This window comes from Lolium perenne, chromosome 3 (genome assembly GCF_019359855.2).
Source record: "Lolium perenne isolate Kyuss_39 chromosome 3, Kyuss_2.0, whole genome shotgun sequence".
NCBI classification, from domain to species: Eukaryota; Viridiplantae; Streptophyta; class Magnoliopsida; order Poales; family Poaceae; genus Lolium; species Lolium perenne.
Window position 1 is genome coordinate 144,773,403 of NC_067246.2, and position 9,299 is coordinate 144,782,701.

General features: G+C 41.0%; 1 long non-coding RNA gene across 1 annotated transcript; it reads right to left on the bottom strand.

Moving 5' to 3' along the window:
• Positions 1 to 8,239: 8,239 nt before the first annotated feature.
• LOC127326991 (uncharacterized) lies at positions 8,240 to 9,042 on the bottom strand. Its single transcript, XR_007868310.2, has 3 exons — positions 8,903 to 9,042; positions 8,495 to 8,576; positions 8,240 to 8,348 (listed from the first exon to the last, which is right to left on the bottom strand). It is a non-coding gene; the product is annotated as an uncharacterized lncRNA (long non-coding RNA).
• Positions 9,043 to 9,299: the final 257 nt, after the last annotated feature.

Here is a 9,299-nt window from a genome sequence, read left to right on the forward strand (position 1 = left end):
CGATTAGAGGCTTCACTTGGCACAAAAAAACACAAAACTAAGATAAGGAGAGGTTGCTACAGTAGTAAACAACTTCCAAGACACAAATATAAAACAAAGTACTGTAGCAAAATAACACATGGGTTATCTCCCAAGAAGTTCTTTCTTTATAGCCACTAGATGACCCGTTGCGCTATCGCGCAATGACGGAGGCTAACCATAGGGTTTCGCTTATTTTAGTACCGAAGGTTGGAGCAGAACTCTTTCATCGAGTACAATAGTATCCGACGTGTGTGTTATCGCATTGCTCGACGACCCTTGTACTTTCATGTGGGTAATGCTCTCGATATCTCTTCCACTTTCCTTTGCGTAATCCACTTGCTATCACGGGATATTATGGTTAAGTGGCTGCGATTTCTTATTTCATCACTTGCACATTTGTCTTTCATCGCAATGCTTAAGTGTACCTATGCACGGCGTTTTAATAACTTTCAAATAATACCCGTTGCGCTATCGCGCAAATGGCGGAGGCTAACCATAGGGTTTGGCTTATTTTTTGTACCGAGGGTTGGAGCAGAGCTCTTGCATCGAGTACAATAGTATCCGATGGGGCGTGTTACCGCGTTGCTCATCGTAACCGTTGGTTTATTTCAATACTGGAGGCTCGGGAGCGTGTAGCTCTTTCGATGGCCGTCCCATGGTGAGCTATAGTAGTATTCAGCGTGTCTCGTTGGAGGAAACGCCCTCGACGGCCCTTGTACTCTCATTTGGGTAATGCTCTCGGTGTCTCTTCCACTTTTCTTTGGGCAATGCAGTTGCCATCACCGGAAAGTGGCTGCGATTTCTTATTTCGTTACTTGCACATTTGTCTATCATCGCAATGTTTAAGTGTACTTATGCACGGCGTTTTAATAAGTTTAAAATAATTTCTAGGAAGACGCCGCTTTAACAAGTTGCCCAACTAATAAGTTGCCCACGTACTCTCGGAAAAAAAATTCGCTTACGCGCACGCAGTTTGGTGTCACTATTCACTCCCTCTAGACAGATAACGGTTCCGAGTTCCTTAACAAGACTGTTGATAATCTCCTCACCACCCACGGCACCGCCCTGCGACTATTATGCCCATGCACTTCCCAGCAGAACGGTAAAGCCGAGCGTTCCATTCGTACCATTAATGATACTATGCACACCATTATGTTCCAGGCTCACATTCCAGCTCCTCTCTGGACCGACGCTCTGGCTACTGCCACATACCTGCTTAATCGTTGTCCTAGTACAACCATAAAGTCCCAGGTTCCGTACACATACCTCCACGGTCTTCCTCCCTCATACATTGATCTTCGTGTCTTCGGTTGTCTTTGTTATCCTAAAATCGCGTCCACCGCTCCACATAAGCTTAGTGCTCGTTCCATGGCATGTGTCTTTCTTGGGTATCCCTCTAACCATCGGAGTTACCGCTGCTTTAACCCTGTCACTGGAAGAATACTCGTCTCGCGACATGTTGTCTTCGATGAGAAGGTTTTTCCTGTTCATCATGCAGCTTCGTCATCCGCGCTTGCGCCTCCTGCGCCGCGCGGACTCGACGACCTCTTCGGCACACCGCCCGTGCCGCCAACGCGAGCTCTTGCACCGGCCCCGCGCACCCTAGCACCGGCCCAAGTGCGCCCGCCCCGGCCTCGAGCGCCCCCGCCTCGACACCGCCTCACCCAGCCAGGTCCTCTACCGCGGCAAAGAATTCGGCGTTTTCTCTGCCGCGGCAGGCTGCCACGGCAGGAATTCCGGCAGTTTGTCTGCCGCGGCAGGCTGCCACAACAAGAACTCCTGCCGCACCTCGCGCTCGGCCCGCCACCGCATGCCCTGCCCCTGCCACAGCTGCGCTATCGCGCAAATGACAGAGGCTAACCATAAGGTTTGGCTTATTTTATTACCGAAGGTTGTAGGGGAGCTCTTCCACTGAATAAAGGGGTATTAAGGTTAAATGGGCATCCAGTTTGAGCTATAGTAGTATCCGACGGGGTGTGTTGGAGCTCTTCTCTGGTTACTGTGTTTTCTCACCATAAGTCTTGGTTTATTTCAATACCGGAGGCTCGGGAGCGTGAAGTGTAGCTCTTTCGACTGCCGCCATCATCGCAATAGCAAAGGGGGAGTATTAGGGTTAAATGGCCATCCATGGTGAGCTATAGTAATATTCAGTGTGTTTCGTTGGAGGAAATGCCCTCAACGACCCTTCTACTCTCATTTGGCTACTCCGTTTGCTTCGGTTGAGTTATAGTATAATCGATGGGGTAGGCCGGAGAAAATGCCCTCAGTGTCTCCCTTCGACTCTCCTTTGGATACCCCACTTGATATCACTCGAGCGGTATGGTTTAATGGCTGCGATTTCTTCTTCTGTCACATGCACATTTGCCTCTTCCTCTTTCAACTTGTTAGAGACACTCGGGAAGCAGGGCATTGGAGCTACTCGTAGTTGAATTTGGCGTATTGCATAACAAACTTCATTTTTTGGTCACTTGATTGCATTACAACTGAAGACTTTTATGAACGGATGGCAACGAAATATTAGAATCTCGTCGATCTGTCTAAGTGTACCTATGCAAGGCATTTTAATAACTTTCAAATATTCTTTTGTTGGGAGTGGGCTTACCAGGACTAATACCGGAGGGGTCGGTGACGTGTACATCTACGTGGCGAGGGAGCGGAGGGGTCGGCGCATATAAAACCTTCGTCTCCCACAGCCTCATCCATTCCCCCCATTCCCCAACCACCATTGCCGAAATCACCAAAAACCTCTCTCCCTCTCCCTCACTCCACCGCTAGTGTAGGTTTCTTCTCGCACGGATCTAGTACAATAGGTGGCGATGGAAGCTAGGAGAAGAGCGGGCGGCGTGGAAAATGAGAGTCCACCATGAGCGCGGGTGCTTTGAGGTCCACCGTCGTGGATGCCTCCGTCATCAGCCCGGCCATCATCAACTCAACCAGCATCGGCTATGTCGTCGAGGAACCAACAGATCTAGCAGCGATTGACTCGGCTATAGTAGGAGGCGAAGGGGATGCGGGAGCATCCAACATCGCCAACATCTCCGTTGGCTTACATACCCATTTATTTGTTTTGGATTAGTCCGGCTTATTTTCTTCCCCTCCCCCACGATCTTACTCAAACCAAAACAAAAATGTCCCCGAAGATGTTCTCAAAACAGAAACAAAGATATGTTACTGAAGCCGTGCACATATTGTTGACAGTCACCATGGTGCATTCACTATATGATGCATAGCTTGTGCATTACACTCGACTTCAACTCTTCCATCTCGATATCCACTGCCTTCAAAGCATCACTCAAAGCTGCCATCTTTGCCTTAGGGACTTTCATCTCCTCCGCAGATGGTCCTTCTCGAGCTTGACCTCTTCGTACCCCTCACGTTCCACCGACGGTTTACCAGCAGTGATGCCATCAGATTCTACAATACCTAGATCTGGGGATCCCATGTCTTTGGTGGTAACTCATGTATCCTCCTTGGACCTGACATCATCTTCAGTGGTTGTGGACTCATTCTCCATCTTCAGTGTTTGTGGACTTGACATACACTAAGTTTTGGTGTTCCATCTTAGCCAAAACTGCAAAAAAGAAAAGGTAGAACTACACATTATTGGTTGTCAACATATTTGTATCGAGAAGGTAGCACCATTTTTTTTCATCAATGAAGGTTTAGTTTGCATAGCTACAGTTGTATCTACTTTTTTTAGTAAATGTAGTTTGCTAAGGTATGAAAATATGACATGCTTTGTGATCATGTGTTTAGTTGCCAAGGAATTAGTAGGTTAGACACACATTATCTTGTTTAATCAGTAAGATCGCATGATAAAATGCTGGAATCTCAACGCTGTAAACATATAGGAAAATGACTTAAAAGAGAAATTAGTGTGTGTTTTTGTTATTTATGGTTTCCAGCCTCGAATACTATGAGGATAAAAATGTTGTCCAATCGAAATATAAAATCGTCATAACACAATAGTACATAGTATAGTTCATAAAGATGGTGAAAACAGCTCGCAGTTGCATAAGCTGGTGCCACTAAGCCCAAAAGGAAATCAAAACACTTAGAAACATAGATCCAGCTGGTATCAAAGCTCGTAACATCTAAAGCTGCCTCAACGGTCCATGCTCTCAGTCTTGATTTCCCTTCAAGAAGTTTTTTTACTCCCCATGATAACTGACTTCATATCGCCTGCTTATATGATACGTTAGCAGCTGGGAAAAATTCAAGTAAACAACATACTTCTGCTGGAGAGGAGGCCACTGAGCCTGCTGTAAAAAGGGCTCTCCTCCCGTCTGTTTTGCACAGCGCATGGCGCTTATCATACATGGTCTTATACCATGGATAGTATAGAAACAGTGGCAGAAATTTTTTATTAAGAAGAACGAACTGCAGTTACTTTTAGGTAGAAACAAGAACTTAGTAGGCTGGTCACGTTCCCTCATTTTCAAAATGGAGCAAGTACATTTAAAACATTTGATGGATTGCATCAAATACACCAGTGCAAGCAACATATGGGAGAAGTGAAAACAAAAGGAGAAGATCACCCGAAAGGCCAATAGAGACCAAACGTAGGTAGTCCTGAGAGCCTACATATTACGCTTATCGCTGGGGCACCCCAGGGAGAGGAGAGGAAGTCAAATAGGCTAACTTTGCAAGTATATACTAAGTAAATCAACCAGATTATAAAAGAACAATTATGTACTTCGTCTATATTTCAAGCAACTGTTATAACCTATCTGCCTTAACAAATAATACATGTATAATGCAGCAACACCATGTAGTGCACCTAACATCAAGCATGACAGTCACAATGATCATTCCCAACTGCTAATCTTCAGCGCCCTGTTCTAAATAAACAATAGTTATTAAGATCAGTCGCGAGAGTCTGAGTATTGAGAAAAGAAAAGCATTCTCTTAGTAAAATTTTCACATTCTGAAAGAACAATTGACATAACATAGAGGATCAAATTAGCAAGCTCCTTAATGGCTTTCTTGACTGGTTCTTCATGAACACGTGCTGACAGAGCATCCTTCCCTGGGGAACATAACATCAAGAGGAGTTAAAGACTCCACCACAAGGAAAAATATGGATAGTACACAACTACATGACAAACCAAGAGCGGGGTACTGTAACTAAATAATTCAGTCAATGAGAAGTTGAGAATCCAAGTTTATCCATGAATGTATGCACTAAATAATGGTACTGTATTGGGATTGAGAATGTCTGCAATTAAGTGATGGATTGTCTTACCATAGAAGCAAAAGCTTCAAGTGTGGGAGATCGAAGGTGATAATCTGAAAATAATCTTCCAGAATTTATATATATGCATGCCTCCACGTAAAAGTTCAAGCCAGTTTTCAGAAGAACGACTTTCTATGATCAAAAAATTCCTCCTGCAAATGGTCATATAAAATAACAATAATTATGCCTAGTTAGAATAGATATCTAACAAAGTCACCAGAGAAAGTTTATGCTACCATTTTTAAATGGAGAGATAAACTAAAATATAAAATATAGATGGCGACAAAATAGGCTAGCAGTTTCCAATGCTGACATAAACAAAATGCAAAAAATAGAATGACAAATTCACTCAAAGTAGAAAATGAATCTTAGTCTGAGAAGGCAATACATATTGCAGACCAAGATTAATTTATCAATAGACATAAAGAGAGGTGAGATGGGGATAAGTGAGTAAACCTGTACTACTACACCCAGAATTAGCAAAGGAAATGACATCCTAAGAAAAAAAAAGAACAAAACCACAAAGCACGAGTATGAATCTGTAGTTCTTGACGAACAAAAAATCACGATATTTCACATGAAGGATAAAAATGGAAAGAGGAGCATCTGTACTATATATACTGTATATTCAAAACCGCACATATTCACATTAATAAGTTATGTTCACGCTTGACGGCTTGAGTAAAACTATGAAAGACAAGAGTCAAGAACCTCTGTATTATATGCTTACTTTTTGAAGATGTCCAGAAACTGAAATTCAGGGAAGAGAAAATGACTGAAGGTGGACCCTGTAGCTTTCGATGTATAAAGACATCATATGCACACATTTAACTTCCACTAAGGGTTACCTGACGAATCATGCAAACTATGTAGTTATTAAACAATCTTCTGTTTAATTGGATGGAGTCCCATTAAAACAAGTTTAGGTTAATATATAGTTAGAATCAACCACATTTTGATGGAGGAACAATTAGTTTTTTCATGGAGAGAACAAATCAAAGCTGGCAAAGAATTAAAAGAACGATAAAGTACCAGCCTATGCAAAAGTATGCATTTGCGTTTTGTATAAACATTAAGCAGGTATCATCCATTCTCTAAAATTGAAAAAAAAAACTTCCATGGTATAAAATGTATCATGCCACTATAAATTATAACAAAATGTATCTTATCTGGTCTGGAACATGCTCGAAAAATACAAAAAATAACTTAAATTCCAGCGAAACCTAAGAGTCACATTGTCAAGAAAACATACTTCAGACTACATTTTTCAGTGAATGGGAACTTTAGTACACCATCTGTCTATGATAATAAGTTTGAAGGATGCCATTAAAATGGTTTGTTTTTAAAATACCAATATCCCTTGTACGGAGAAAACATACTCAATGTGCAAGAATAGTATTAAGATAACAGTGCATCTTGACTCATAGAATCTTCGCGATGAAAAATACATTAATAATTTATATATGGAATATCCAATGTGACCAAAGGGAACATTCATAAAAGAACCTTGTAGTAACCAGAAAACAATGTGCAAGTAACCGATGTTGCACACAACATGTGTGACCTGACATATTTTCACTCTCAAACTTTGTAAATTCACTCCTTCGTTATTCAAATTCTCTACGGAAAGCAAGTTATTAACGTTTAGGTATACTACTGGACACCATAAAATAGAAAATAAACTGATTGTACAGGCAGTAGGCTGTAGGCATGAAGATCCGTCACAAGAAATGATAAAGAAATAGAACAATAGAGCACACTCATTGGAGATTCATTTGGCAGATAACGGAAATCAGTATAATAACAAATCGCAAACAAGAAAATGAACAACCTCTGACAGATTATGTGAGGAAATCAATGAAGTGGGCCAAAAAAGAATTAATTTCACCAGATGACGCAGGTTCTTAGAAAGGCATACTTGTTATAAATAAAAAATAGTGGCTAGACTTAATTTGGATGAACAACATGACTCACTGTTACCCATCTTCCCCCGGATAGGGGGCAACAAACAAAGTACAGAAGCAAACATGTCAACGGCTCTCCACGCGGTAATATTCGGTCATACCTATAATGCATAACAAATGCTTTGTTTACAAAAACTATCACCATAAACGCAACTCAATGTTCAAAGGCTAAGATAAGTCACGAAAGCATACATATACATGATTCGTTGTCATTTACCATCTCATTATGATAGTAACGGTTAGATGTAGAGAAAATCCTCACAGGAAACCCTTGTGGGAAGCATTATTATTTCAGAAAAGTGCATTGAAAACATGGAGGATGGTGTTTATCAAACCAACTGCATGTTATTTTTGGAGGGGAAAAATACATGACCGTAAATAGATGAACAAGATGAAAGTGCTTTTCCCTGGATCATTTGCCAAAATTGGAGTGAAGCTACAAGCTGTTTCCAACACAGAAATGATATAATCCAAGGATCCAAAATTTCTATAACAAGAAAACAAAGCTACTTCTTCAAACCACAGAGGGGTCACCATCCGTATTAGAAACACTATACACCCCTCTACTCATCCATTCAGCAAACACAAATGTATCCACATTTATATTGTCAAAACACTAAAAAAATCATTTTGTAAGAATGTATTTAAGAGAACTGTACATTCTTGGACATAATATCAACAAAACCCTCATCTATAGAAGAATTGCAATTCTGTTTCTAAACAGGGAGTGGAACATAATGTTTGAACCAGTTTAGAGATGCAATCAGTCATTATAGAGTTGCAAAAGCCCTGAATAAAATGTGTGGTGAAAGATAAGCACCAAACAAGACTTTTGGACAATCACACGAAACACATGTCATATATTAGTAAATATAAAACACATAAAAAGTTCCAGGACAAAAGTAAACTCCATCTTAACTCTCACCGCTGTGGGGTATCAATCCGCAAATGGTACTAACAAGAACTATCCATAAATTAAACGATTGTTAATTTTTTGTGCTACGGGTTCGCTGAATTACCTGGAAGAACACTGACGTTGTGGAGGTCCAAGGGTTGCATATGCTCTTGTCATTTTCTCAAGGGATTGGCAACCACTGCCACCAGCGATTGTATCGGTGCATGCTCCTCTGCCCATCGTACATGATACATAGATGCAGATTTCCAACTTAAAAGATTTATACACCAGTGCACCATTCGCTTCTTCAGGTATTCAATTATATTCAGAAAAAAAGCAAAGCATTTGTTCAAATAGTTATTGCAAAAAGGTTCTCACCTCATGGCAACGGAACATGTAGAGATCCTTATGTGATGGTGTTGCAAAAGCACCAATCTGCTTTTTCAGAACTATAGCTAACCTGTAATGGACCAAAAACGAACAAACTATCAGTAAACTTGCCACACTAACATGCAGGTACTCAGAAACAACAAGAAGAGAGTACTGGCCATGGCATGGTAATATATTTTTGACTCCATAGTAATATATTTTGGACTCCATGCATTAAATAAAACATATACGAGGAGTGATAAAATGAATTGCAATACAAAACCTAATGGATCTTGACAAGAAGCAAGGAATCAAAGGACTAGAAAATCTTTAGAATGATTACATAACAGGAGTGAACCATAATTTACGGCACACCAGGGAACATGTGTAATTATGAAGAACCAACAATTAGTGTACCATTTTTCAGTGCCGAACTAAAGTAAATACAAAATTATTATATGGATAATTCGCCCTCCTCCAACACAACAGTTTTGCCAAGTACTGGTAACCTCCTTCTTCCAAATCACCTTACTGAGACTCTTTTTCTCAAATCGATGACGAAGCTGCAAAAGCAAGGCAAATCATCTTAAACATCAACAGTTATAATGAGCTGAGTAATATTTACAACAACATTATTACGGCAGCGTTGGTAATCATTATTTAGTGGAACTTACGCCATTGCAGGCATCCTTTTCATGATGCCAGGACAAACTGGAGGCTCCAAATAAGCTTGCCTCAAGAACCAACGCCTTGCAAACCGACAAGCAACAAGCCCTGGAAGCTCTTCACCATTAGACCAACATACTCAACACAG